Here is a 12,655-nt window from a genome sequence, read left to right as displayed (position 1 = left end):
GATTCGTCTTCTTTATATTCATGTGATTTTTGCACTAGTATTTCAACAATGGGTATGAGAGTAGGCTTTAGCATCCTGAGATGCATCGCTAGCATCCTCTTGTCTCATTTTCTTTGATTGAGGTGATTTTTAGTGAGCACTTGGGAGAGCTCTTTGAGCTTGGTATTGTCAAATTTTTAATTCTAGCTCATTTCGGCCATCGTTTCCACTATTGGTAGTATTGCACATACTTTTGTCATATTTTATAAGTCTTTTGAGAGTGTTGATTTTAAAAAAAACCCTTTATATTGTGGGTTGTACTATATGGCACATGTTTTAATTTTTTTTTCACTACACAGTAGACAACTTTTCATTAGGTGCAACCACCAGCCATGGTTGACAACAATGATATTTTTTGCTTACTCTTTATCAAGGACATACATAATGTAACAACATACAACTTTTGCATTAGGTGCAACCACCGACCATGGTTGACAACAATGATGTTTTTTGTATACTCTTTCTCAAGAACATACATAATGTAACATCTCCTTGTTGGCAAACGGTGTTTAGAACATTGTGCGCAATCACGATGTAAGACTAGGTTTTGTGGATATTGATTTTTTTGGATGTTGATGCAGGTTCTAGCAGTTCTACTTTCATATTTGTTTGGCCTACTACTATGCAGGCACATTCGGATGCTAAGGATGTGCAAGATCATGTGTTGATTTTACTTTTTTGTTTAAGTGTTCCATTACTCCAACATTCTCCCAACATGGAGAACAAAATAGGCATGGGATAGATTAGATTCTTTGTATGCATGTCCTAAATTAGAAAAAATTGCTTACCCGTTTGTAAGGAGCTAGAATTTAAGGTTATGCATGAGGAGGATGATACGCATATATTTCTTACGGAGATTAAAGATCTCAATGAGTAGTTTATTGTGATTGGGGATCCCTCCCCCCAATTTCCATATAGTAGTACTCTTGCACAAATAGTTCTTAATGCGTTGTCAAAATCTCATCAAACTTTTGCCTTCACATTTGGATTTATGACAAAAAGAGATATGATGTTGTGAAGTTTGATGGTCTTGTCTCTGTATTGCACCAAGAGGCCCATTCCAAAAAAAGAGGACTAAGCAACATGCTATTGAATGTTTTGTGGCTACATAAGAAAAAACGAATACCACTATGGCTACATCAAATGCTTCAACAAGTAGCAGGCTTGCCCCTACACAATTGTTGCCCCTTTGAACAACAACAACTCTGAGAAGTCTATCGAGAATAAGAAGAAGAAGCTGAAATGTCATTACTATACGGTAAATGATAATCTCATCAAGCAATGTCCTAAGTATAAGATTAAAATGGCTTGTAAGAAAGAGGCAAATGCAGCCATTGCAGATGCTTCTTCAAATGTAGATTGGTAAACGTTTTGTAGGATGCAGAATGGGCTTTTAGTGTATAGTGTCAATATGCCCCATCTATTCATGATACATGTATTGGAGAATCTGTGGATCATGCGTGGTACTTTGACAATGGTGGTGCAACTAAGCACATTACGTCTCATCGTGATTTTCTCACTTTTCTTGGGCACGTTCCTCATAAGAATATTGTCATATGTACCAACAATGTCTCTTGTCTAGTTAAGTGAGTTGAAAATATGGTGCTTACTAGTGCAACTGCCAATTCTTTCACACTTTTGAAGCTTTTTATGTAGGTTTTGTACGATCCATGTTTTTTAAGGATGGTTATTCATAAATTACACCTTGTTCAGAGTGAGCTTTGTGATCCAATGCATACTCCATCTTTTGGAAATCATTTGTACTTCGTGACACTTATTGATGATTACTCTAAGCATGCATGGGTATATCCTCTAAAGGCAAGTCCAAAGTGTTTGTGTGCTTCAATAAATTTTTGCTTATGGTTAAAAGTGTATTTGGTTGTAATGTGGAAACCCTCCGTTTTGATTGAGCGGGGAGTACATGTTCAAAGAATTCAAATGCATTTTTGGGGAGCCCTGGGATAAGACACCGATATACAATGTAATATTCCCTCAAAATGGCATTGCTAAGAGAAAAAATATGTTGCTAATGGAGACGGCATGATGTATGGTCAAATACCAAGCTTTGTCACATTTTGGCTGGATGTTTTCATATGTGGTTTGTATGCACTAACATATCTTCTTCTCTATGAGCATATATACAACAGGAACATCATATATACAATTGCTCACAATATACCAATGGAAGCCCACAAAGATTTGAATAACTAAGCTACATGGAAGGTTGAAGAGAGAGAGAGAGAGAGAGAGAGAGAGAGAGAGAGAGCAAACATTTCCTTCAGAGAGGAAGGAGCTTTTGTTCACTTTTGAATTCCATATTAAAAGATCAAACTCAACAGCTTATCATTCTCCTTCATCTATTAATGTCATCACTCTTGCATCTTTTCTTTTGCAGTTTGCTCATTGTTTATGGTTGGACTGAATTTTTGTAGATTAGGAAATAAATCTAATGGTATAAATTCACCTTTATTGTCAATTCTCGAGAGGACTTTTATTGTTTTCAATTCGAGTAAGAAAAGTTACCCACGTCTTTTGTGAGAAATCAGCAACAAATATCAAATAATACTCACGTCTATGGAGGTAGGGAAATAAGATGAATAAAGCCCGAAAGTATTAGACACAAAAACTAGGCTTCTTTTGTTTTCCTTCGGCTATTGAGAGAAAATATGGCGAGGCTTGCAAGGTGTACAAAATTCAATGACCATATGTTACTATATCATGGTAGTGATGTCTGTAAAGGATCATCGAGGCACTATTTTCCCTCACTTGGAGTTTTTTGTCCTTGGCTTGTATGTATGTCCATCACCTAGGAAACCCTTATCTTTGCATTAGCACCCTCGGTAATACTACTTTTTATGTTGTTGCTCTTGATTCGTCTTCTTTATATTCATGTGATTTTTGCACTAGTATTTCAACAATGGGTATGAGAGTAGGCTTTAGCATCCTGAGATGCATCGCTAGCATCCTCTTGTCTCATTTTCTTTGATTGAGGTGATTTTTAGTGAGCACTTGGGAGAGCTCTTTGAGCTTGGTATTGTCAAATTTTTAATTCTAGCTCATTTCGGCCATCGTTTCCACTATTGGTAGTATTGCACATACTTTTGTCATATTTTATAAGTCTTTTGAGAGTGTTGATTTTAAAAAAAACCCTTTATATTGTGGGTTGTACTATATGGCACATGTTTTAATTTTTTTTTCACTACACAGTAGACAACTTTTCATTAGGTGCAACCACCAGCCATGGTTGACAACAATGATATTTTTTGCTTACTCTTTATCAAGGACATACATAATGTAACAACATACAACTTTTGCATTAGGTGCAACCACCGACCATGGTTGACAACAATGATGTTTTTTGTATACTCTTTCTCAAGAACATACATAATGTAACATCTCCTTGTTGGCAAACGGTGTTTAGAACATTGTGCGCAATCACGATGTAAGACTAGGTTTTGTGGATATTGATTTTTTTGGATGTTGATGCAGGTTCTAGCAGTTCTACTTTCATATTTGTTTGGCCTACTACTATGCAGGCACATTCGGATGCTAAGGATGTGCAAGATCATGTGTTGATTTTACTTTTTTGTTTAAGTGTTCCATTACTCCAACATTCTCCCAACATGGAGAACAAAATAGGCATGGGATAGATTAGATTCTTTGTATGCATGTCCTAAATTAGAAAAAATTGCTTACCCGTTTGTAAGGAGCTAGAATTTAAGGTTATGCATGAGGAGGATGATACGCATATATTTCTTACGGAGATTAAAGATCTCAATGAGTAGTTTATTGTGATTGGGGATCCCTCCCCCCAATTTCCATATAGTAGTACTCTTGCACAAATAGTTCTTAATGCGTTGTCAAAATCTCATCAAACTTTTGCCTTCACATTTGGATTTATGACAAAAAGAGATATGATGTTGTGAAGTTTGATGGTCTTGTCTCTGTATTGCACCAAGAGGCCCATTCCAAAAAAAGAGGACTAAGCAACATGCTATTGAATGTTTTGTGGCTACATAAGAAAAAACGAATACCACTATGGCTACATCAAATGCTTCAACAAGTAGCAGGCTTGCCCCTACACAATTGTTGCCCCTTTGAACAACAACAACTCTGAGAAGTCTATCGAGAATAAGAAGAAGAAGCTGAAATGTCATTACTATACGGTAAATGATAATCTCATCAAGCAATGTCCTAAGTATAAGATTAAAATGGCTTGTAAGAAAGAGGCAAATGCAGCCATTGCAGATGCTTCTTCAAATGTAGATTGGTAAACGTTTTGTAGGATGCAGAATGGGCTTTTAGTGTATAGTGTCAATATGCCCCATCTATTCATGATACATGTATTGGAGAATCTGTGGATCATGCGTGGTACTTTGACAATGGTGGTGCAACTAAGCACATTACGTCTCATCGTGATTTTCTCACTTTTCTTGGGCACGTTCCTCATAAGAATATTGTCATATGTACCAACAATGTCTCTTGTCTAGTTAAGTGAGTTGAAAATATGGTGCTTACTAGTGCAACTGCCAATTCTTTCACACTTTTGAAGCTTTTTATGTAGGTTTTGTACGATCCATGTTTTTTAAGGATGGTTATTCATAAATTACACCTTGTTCAGAGTGAGCTTTGTGATCCAATGCATACTCCATCTTTTGGAAATCATTTGTACTTCGTGACACTTATTGATGATTACTCTAAGCATGCATGGGTATATCCTCTAAAGGCAAGTCCAAAGTGTTTGTGTGCTTCAATAAATTTTTGCTTATGGTTAAAAGTGTATTTGGTTGTAATGTGGAAACCCTCCGTTTTGATTGAGCGGGGAGTACATGTTCAAAGAATTCAAATGCATTTTTGGGGAGCCCTGGGATAAGACACCGATATACAATGTAATATTCCCTCAAAATGGCATTGCTAAGAGAAAAAATATGTTGCTAATGGAGACGGCATGATGTATGGTCAAATACCAAGCTTTGTCACATTTTGGCTGGATGTTTTCATATGTGGTTTGTATGCACTAACATATCTTCTTCTCTATGAGCATATATACAACAGGAACATCATATATACAATTGCTCACAATATACCAATGGAAGCCCACAAAGATTTGAATAACTAAGCTACATGGAAGTTTGAAGAGAGAGAGAGAGAGAGAGAGAGAGAGAGAGAGAGAGAGAGAGAGCGAACATTTCCTTCAGAGAGAAAGGAGCTTTTGTTCACTTTTGAATTCCATATTAAAAGATCAAACTCAACAGCTTATCATTCTCCTTCATCTATTAATGTCATCACTCTTTTGCATCTTTTCTTTTGCAGTTTGCTCATTGTTTATGGCTGGACTGAATTTTTGTAGATTAGAAAATAAATCTAATGGTATAAATTCACCTTTATTGTCAATTCTCGAGAGGACTTTTATTGTTTTCAATTCGAGTAAGAAAAGTTACCCACGTCTTTTGTGAGAAATCAGCAACAAATATCAAATAATACTCGCGTCCATGGAGGTAGGGAAATAAGATGAATAAAGCCAGAAAGTATTAGACACAAAAACTAGGCTTCTTTTGTTTTCCTTCGGCTATTGAGAGAAAATATGGTGAGGCTTGCAAGGTGTACAAAATTCAATGACCATATGTTACTATATCATGGTAGTGATGTCTGTAAAGGATCATCGAGGCACTATTTTCCCTCACTTGGAGTTTTTTGTCCTTGGCTTGTATGTATGTCCATCACCTAGGAAACCCTTATCTTTGCATTAGCACCCTCAGTAATACTACTTTTTATGTTGTTGCTCTTGATTCGTCTTCTCTATCTTCATGTGCATTTTTGCACTCGTATTTCAACAATGGGTATGAGAGTAGGCTTTAGCATCCTGAGATGCATCGCTAGCATCCTCTTGTCTCATTTTCTTTGATTGAGGTGATTTTTAGTGAGCACTTGGGAGAGCTCTTTGAGCTTGGTATTGTCAAATTTTTAAATCTAGCTCATTTCGGCCATCGTTTCCACTATTGGTAGTATTGCACATACTTTTGTCATATTTTATAAGTCTTTTGAGAGTGTTGATTTAAAAAAAAACCCTTTATATTGTGGGTTGTACTATATGGCACATGTTTTAATTTTTTTTTCACTACACAGTAGACAACTTTTCATTAGGTGCAACCACCAGCCATGGTTGACAACAATGATATTTTTTGCTTACTCTTTATCAAGGACATACATAATGTAACAACATACAACTTTTGCATTAGGTGCAACCACCGACCATGGTTGACAACAATGATGTTTTTTGTATACTCTTTCTCAAGAACATACATAATGTAACATCTCCTTGTTGGCAAACGGTGTTTAGAACATTGTGCGCAATCACGATGTAAGACTAGGTTTTGTGGATATTGATTTTTTTGGATGTTGATGCAGGTTCTAGCAGTTCTACTTTCATATTTGTTTGGCCTACTACTATGCAGGCACATTCGGATGCTAAGGATGTGCAAGATCATGTGTTGATTTTACTTTTTTGTTTAAGTGTTCCATTACTCCAACATTCTCCCAACATGGAGAACAAAATAGGCATGGGATAGATTAGATTCTTTGTATGCATGTCCTAAATTAGAAAAAATTGCTTACCCGTTTGTAAGGAGCTAGAATTTAAGGTTATGCATGAGGAGGATGATACGCATATATTTCTTACGGAGATTAAAGATCTCAATGAGTATTTTATTGCGATTGGGGATACCTCCCCCCAATTTCCATATAGTACTCTTGCACAAATAGTTCTTAATGCGTTGTCAAAATCTCATCAAACTTTTGCCTTCACATTTGGATTTATGACAAAAAGAGATATGATGTTGTGAAGTTTGATGGTCTTGTCTCTGTATTGCACCAAGAGGCCCATTCCAAAAAAAGAGGACTAAGCAACATGCTATTGAATGTTTTGTGGCTACATAAGAAAAAAAGAATACTACTATGGCTACATCAAATGCTTCAACAAGTAGCAGGCTTGCCCCTACACAATTGTTGCCCCTTTGAACAACAACAACTCTGAGAAGTCTACCGAGAATAAGAAGAAGAAGATGAAATGTCATTACTATACGGTAAATAATAATCTCATCAAGCAACGTCCTAAGTATAAGATTAAAATGGCTTGTAAGAAAGAGGCAAATGCAGCCATTGCAGATGCTTCTTCAAATGTAGATTGGTAAACGTTTTGTAGGATGCAGAATGGGCTTTTAGTGTATAGTGTCAATATGCCCCATCTATTCATGATACATGTATTGGAGAATCTGTGGATCATGCGTGGTACTTTGACAATGGTGGTGCAACTAAGCACATTACGTCTCATCGTGATTTTCTCACTTTTCTTGGGCACGTTCCTCATAAGAATATTGTCATATGTACCAACAATGTCTCTTGTCTAGTTAAGTGAGTTGAAAATATGGTGCTTACTAGTGCAACTGCCAATTCTTTCACACTTTTGAAGCTTTTTATGTAGGTTTTGTACGATCCATGTTTTTTAAGGATGGTTATTCATAAATTACACCTTGTTCAGAGTGAGCTTTGTGATCCAATGCATACTCCATCTTTTGGAAATCATTTGTACTTCGTGACACTTATTGATGATTACTCTAAGAATGCATGGGTATATCCTCTAAAGGCAAGTCCAAAGTGTTTGTGTGCTTCAATAAAGTTTTGCTTATGGTTAAAAGTGTATTTGGTTGTAATGTGATGACCCTCCATTTTGATTGAGCGGGGAGTACATGTTCAAAGAATTCAAATGCATTTTTGGGGAGCCCTGGGATAAGACACCAATATACAATGTAATATTCCCTCAAAATGGCATTGCTAAGAGAAAAAATATGTTGCTAATGGAGATGGCATGATGTATGGTCAAATACCAAGCTTTGTCACATTTTGGCTGGATGTTGTCATATGTGGTTTGTATGCACTAACATATGTCCGACAAAAGCATTGCATTCTATCACTGCATATGAGGCTTGGCATGGCAAGAAGCCATCCATTGATGGTCAATTGTGTGTGTTTTTGTCATCTTGGTTATGCTTTGGTGCTAGAGGAACAATGCTAAATATTAGATGATAAAGTTGTGAAATGTATTTTTGTTGGTTACATTCTAGGAAGCAAAGGTTATAAGTGATGAACTCTCACTACTAATGAATGACCACCCAATCATAGGAGCCCTCTTATAATAGAATGGGCTTTGGACGTTCACATTTGGACGAACATGACCCATACTCATGGTGTGTCGGGCTATACACCGTATGGCCATACAAGGCTCCTCAAACCCCGTGGGGACTCCACCCCCAAGGTTTGCACGAGCAATGTGCACAAGGCACCCTACCTACGCATGCCACATGTGCTCTATGACCTTGATGCTATAGATGACGTGATGCTCTTTCATGTCATGACTAGAAGAATCCTTGCAAGTGTCTTGAGATTTTAACCCCCTTTGAAACCCAACAGAGAGGTCAAAAATTCTAGCATAGCAGTATGATAGAAGATAGAGTTTTGGGTCTTCATTGTAAAATGGGTGCATAGAAGATTCTTTTGTAAGAGGTTTATCATTAAAAAAAGGTTGGATCTCAGATTAGTTTCTTGTGCTTTGGATCTTTCTCTTGCCTTTGTATATTGAGATCTATGGCAATTTTCTTTTCTTCTCTACTTCTATTGTATAAATTCCTATAACTCTCATAATCATCTCTATTATAACATTAAAGTTCTATTAACAAGAGGCATATCAAAATCTTTCTTTCTTTGTTATCAACTATTAGTCTTTATCTATACACCAAGAACTCTCATAGCTTCAAAGACTCAGTGGCTTCCTAGCTAGACAAAAAAACTTGACATCTCTTTGGTGAACCAACAAGCTGGTGTGAGATTTTGGAGCTATGGCACCAAGCTAGTGGTGAAGGATTAGTATACCAAGAAGACATTATACATGTATTTTGCCATGTATATGCGGTAGAAGGATGGAAGCATTTGTAACAAAGGTGGTTCAATCCATGGCGAATAAGGTGCATCATTTTACAGGTCAAGATGTGTCCACGAAGTTTGTGGAGGGTGGTGGAGTTAAACATGTTTCCACATAGATAGATGATTGACAACTTTAAAGGGTTGTAGTATCAAAATTCAAAGCAAAGATTAGAGATACACGATGCTTATGCTAATAATTGAACATAATTTAAAAAGGCCCTCAAGGAGGACTTCTTTGTGGAGGATCTAGAGCAAGTAACCTAAGATGAATTTTTTAGTGGCTTGTTGAATCTTGTAAAGAATTATCAGCTATGTTTAAGCATAGATATGCCTAGTTATCAAATCTAGAACAACAAACTTTGGAGGTTAAAGATTAAGATTTTCTTAGAGGATGAACAAGGCCGCAAAACTAATTGGAAAGAGGTGGAGGAGGCTATTTCTTTGCATGTTAAGAGGTAAAGGAAAGAGACAAGATGGCCATGGCTACTATTTGAGTCTCTACTACATGAGAGTAAGCAAGCGAGTGGGTTATTGCAAGTTCAAAAAATCAAGAGTTTTCTTTTGGATGAGTTGATAAAAGAAATGCACAAGTTGACGTTGAAGGTAGAAATACTTGAAGGGAAAGGGAAAACCTCTTAGCAAAAACCTCAAACTCAAGTTGAAGTTGAAGGTAGAAATACTTGAAAGAGAAAGGGAAAACCCCGTAGCAAAAACCTCAAACTCAAGAAGGCTTTGTTTCTAGGTGTATTTTGTGTGACACTATAGACCACCATTAAAAAGATTGTGATACATTCAAGGATGAATTAATTAAAGGCCTTGTCTTCTTCAAAGATGATACGATCCGTTCATGAGAGATATGGTTACCTCTTGATACCTCAATGTGTAGAAATAGATTATCTACCTCTACTTGGGATGATTACTGGTTTCTCGATTCTAGATGTTGCTATGCTATGATGGATTGCTTACATTGTCTTTGAACCCACTATTTTGAAATATTGTAGGTAATAATACTCAGTCGAAGATATGATATCAAAAGCCACATACGAGGTTGAAGAAGACACTTATCGAAGACGGATGATGTTGGTATAAAATTGTATACTACTTATTGTCAAAATTCTACACTACTTATGTCAAAATTCAACACTACTTATTTTCAAAATGATCGTTATGGATATGTATCATTTTTTTAGTTGTTCTTTGAAGATATGCATAACGGGAGTGGTTGCTTATTGGTCAGTACTTGAGCATGTTGCCAAAGCAAGAAGGATGTAATGACCATGAGTTCAAGAGGATTCAAAGGAAAGCATCCAGCTAATTCTTGAAGAATGGGTATTTAAGGAAACATCCAATACAATTAAACCAATTGAGGTCCATATGAGGATAAAGAGTAGGCTTATGAGAAATCCAATGGTGGAGAGGACAATAAGGATGAAGCAATTGATAGACAAAGAGTGAAAATGTGGACATATCATAGGATGTGCACATTGCACCGCTATGAGGTCACAATGTGAGACCCTATAAGTGTTTCATTTTTTCTAATTGGCTACGTCAAGTGGTGTTTAAATTTGACACTATTTTATGTGATTACAATAAGAATTTTTAGAATATTTTGAAAATTTTGGGCCATTTTATTTTGTAAATACAAACATATTTATGGTAGATAATTCCACTAGTGGAAAAGAATTGTAAAACTCTAGAATACTAGGGGCTTTATACAAGTACCTACCTTTCAATTATTTTAGGAGAGGTGTCGTCTCGGTGACGTGAAATAATAGAAGGTTTACATATTTGTGTCTTTCACGAACGTGATTCAAAGGCAAAAAACAACACTCCGAACACAAAAATAATAGGAAGAGGCAAAAACACAAACAATAAAGATGCTCTTCTTACCATCAGTAAGAGGATGGGGTCTAGGAGAGCCTCTTAAACTTGCCATGAGATTATGGAGGTGATTAAAGATTTGACAACTATGTGTTCAGTAAGTATATGTTATTTAAGAATGTTGGGTGTGTAAAAAAGGTGTAACAATGGTCAAAGAATGCACTTTTCACCCCAAAAAAGGAGAGATGGACAATTTCATGATTTTCAACCTTACATAACTTCTACAAAAAATCTTTGATTTGAGGGGAGATAATAGATATCAATCTAAACTCCAATTTCCATAGATATCTGAAATGCGATATAATTTATTAGAATTTCATTTTTGGGGAACTAACGATTCATTTTTGCATGTTTGAATTCAAAAGCTATCATTCCTAAATATTAAAGAGTCTTTTGTGTGAAACAAGTTTTTGTATAAAAAAGGTGAAAAGTCTTTTGTAAGCAAGTTTTCATATTGATAGGTTTGGATTCCATCTTGGTGTCTCACATTAGTTTCTTGTGTGGGACTTGTGTATTGATCCCTCTCAAGCGAGTAAAAAATGCCTCTTGCGAACTTCCTTTTTTTTTAGATTTTGCAGGTGTAGCAAAATGATGTCGCAAACTTTGCATTGCTTATGTGAAGTCTTTAAGAACGTTGTATGTGGGGAAATCTGAACTTTAATGGGTGTCACATAAGCAATGATAAGCGACGCCTGCTATTTTTAAGAGGATCATTACTCCAAAAGATTTCTTGTAGTGTGTCACGACCAGAGACCCAATGTCTTCTTGGCCACACAAGGCTAACTTTGAAAATGAGTTTGCATCTGAAATGCAATCACCTTTCAAGAATATTCAAAAAAATTGTAGCAAATGTTGAACTTGGAATCTCTAAATTCCTCATTAATGTCGTTATACATTGGATAAGATCTTAATCTCATACCAATAAGAGGTAAATGGATACATCCTCCATAGTTGTTCTTTTTAGGGGTCCTTTTTTTCCTCATCCCTATACCCATAGACTAGAATCTACCATATCACCACCCAAATATAGCCCTTGTTTTGACACTCCACTTGAGTGAGATCCTTTGTTGTGATTATCTCTCTTCTTTCCAAAGCTTTGTTATCATTTTAGACATGAATGAGGAGAGATCCTAAAATAAATCAAACAGCAAACCAAAAAAATTGATGCAAATGGACATGGAGATCCATATAATGACTACTCAACCTATTGCTTTAATGATAGATGATATCTATGTGGTAGCTCCAAAGATACACAATTCAATGAAGTAGTGTGAGTCTCTATTATTTGTTGGCTTGATAAGACCACTAGTCTTCAAGGGTGCCTCTGAAATTGTCTTACAGTCATTGTCAAGCCTCAACCCCAATGAAAAATCACACAATTGTTACCACCAAAAAGTTGTGCGATAGTGGCTCAAATGGGTCGCTAGAAATTCATTAATCATGCATTTCTTTTGTTTGTATTGTTTTGTTTGCCCAAGAACATGAGTAATAGATAGTTGCCTTTGAACCCAACCCCCTATTTGTCATCATAGTGGGGATCACTAGTTTGGTGTCATCTTGGGAAGAGCAACTTAGAGAAAACTATAGATGGACTTACACAAGAGATTTTGCTCTTCAAGCATTAGAGGGCTAAGCGAATGAAATATTTCTTTTCAAAAGCATTAAAAACATCATTACTTCACAAAAAAAAAGGGAAAAACATAAACGTCTTAATTACAGTGGAAACTCTTCGTAGGACACATAAGTCATCACACATATA

The sequence above is a fragment of the Adiantum capillus-veneris genome, chromosome 24 (assembly GCF_014529385.1).
Source record: "Adiantum capillus-veneris isolate H3 chromosome 24, ASM1452938v2, whole genome shotgun sequence".
NCBI lineage: Eukaryota > Viridiplantae > Streptophyta > Polypodiopsida > Polypodiales > Pteridaceae > Adiantum > Adiantum capillus-veneris.
Note: the sequence above shows the minus strand (reverse complement) of the source record.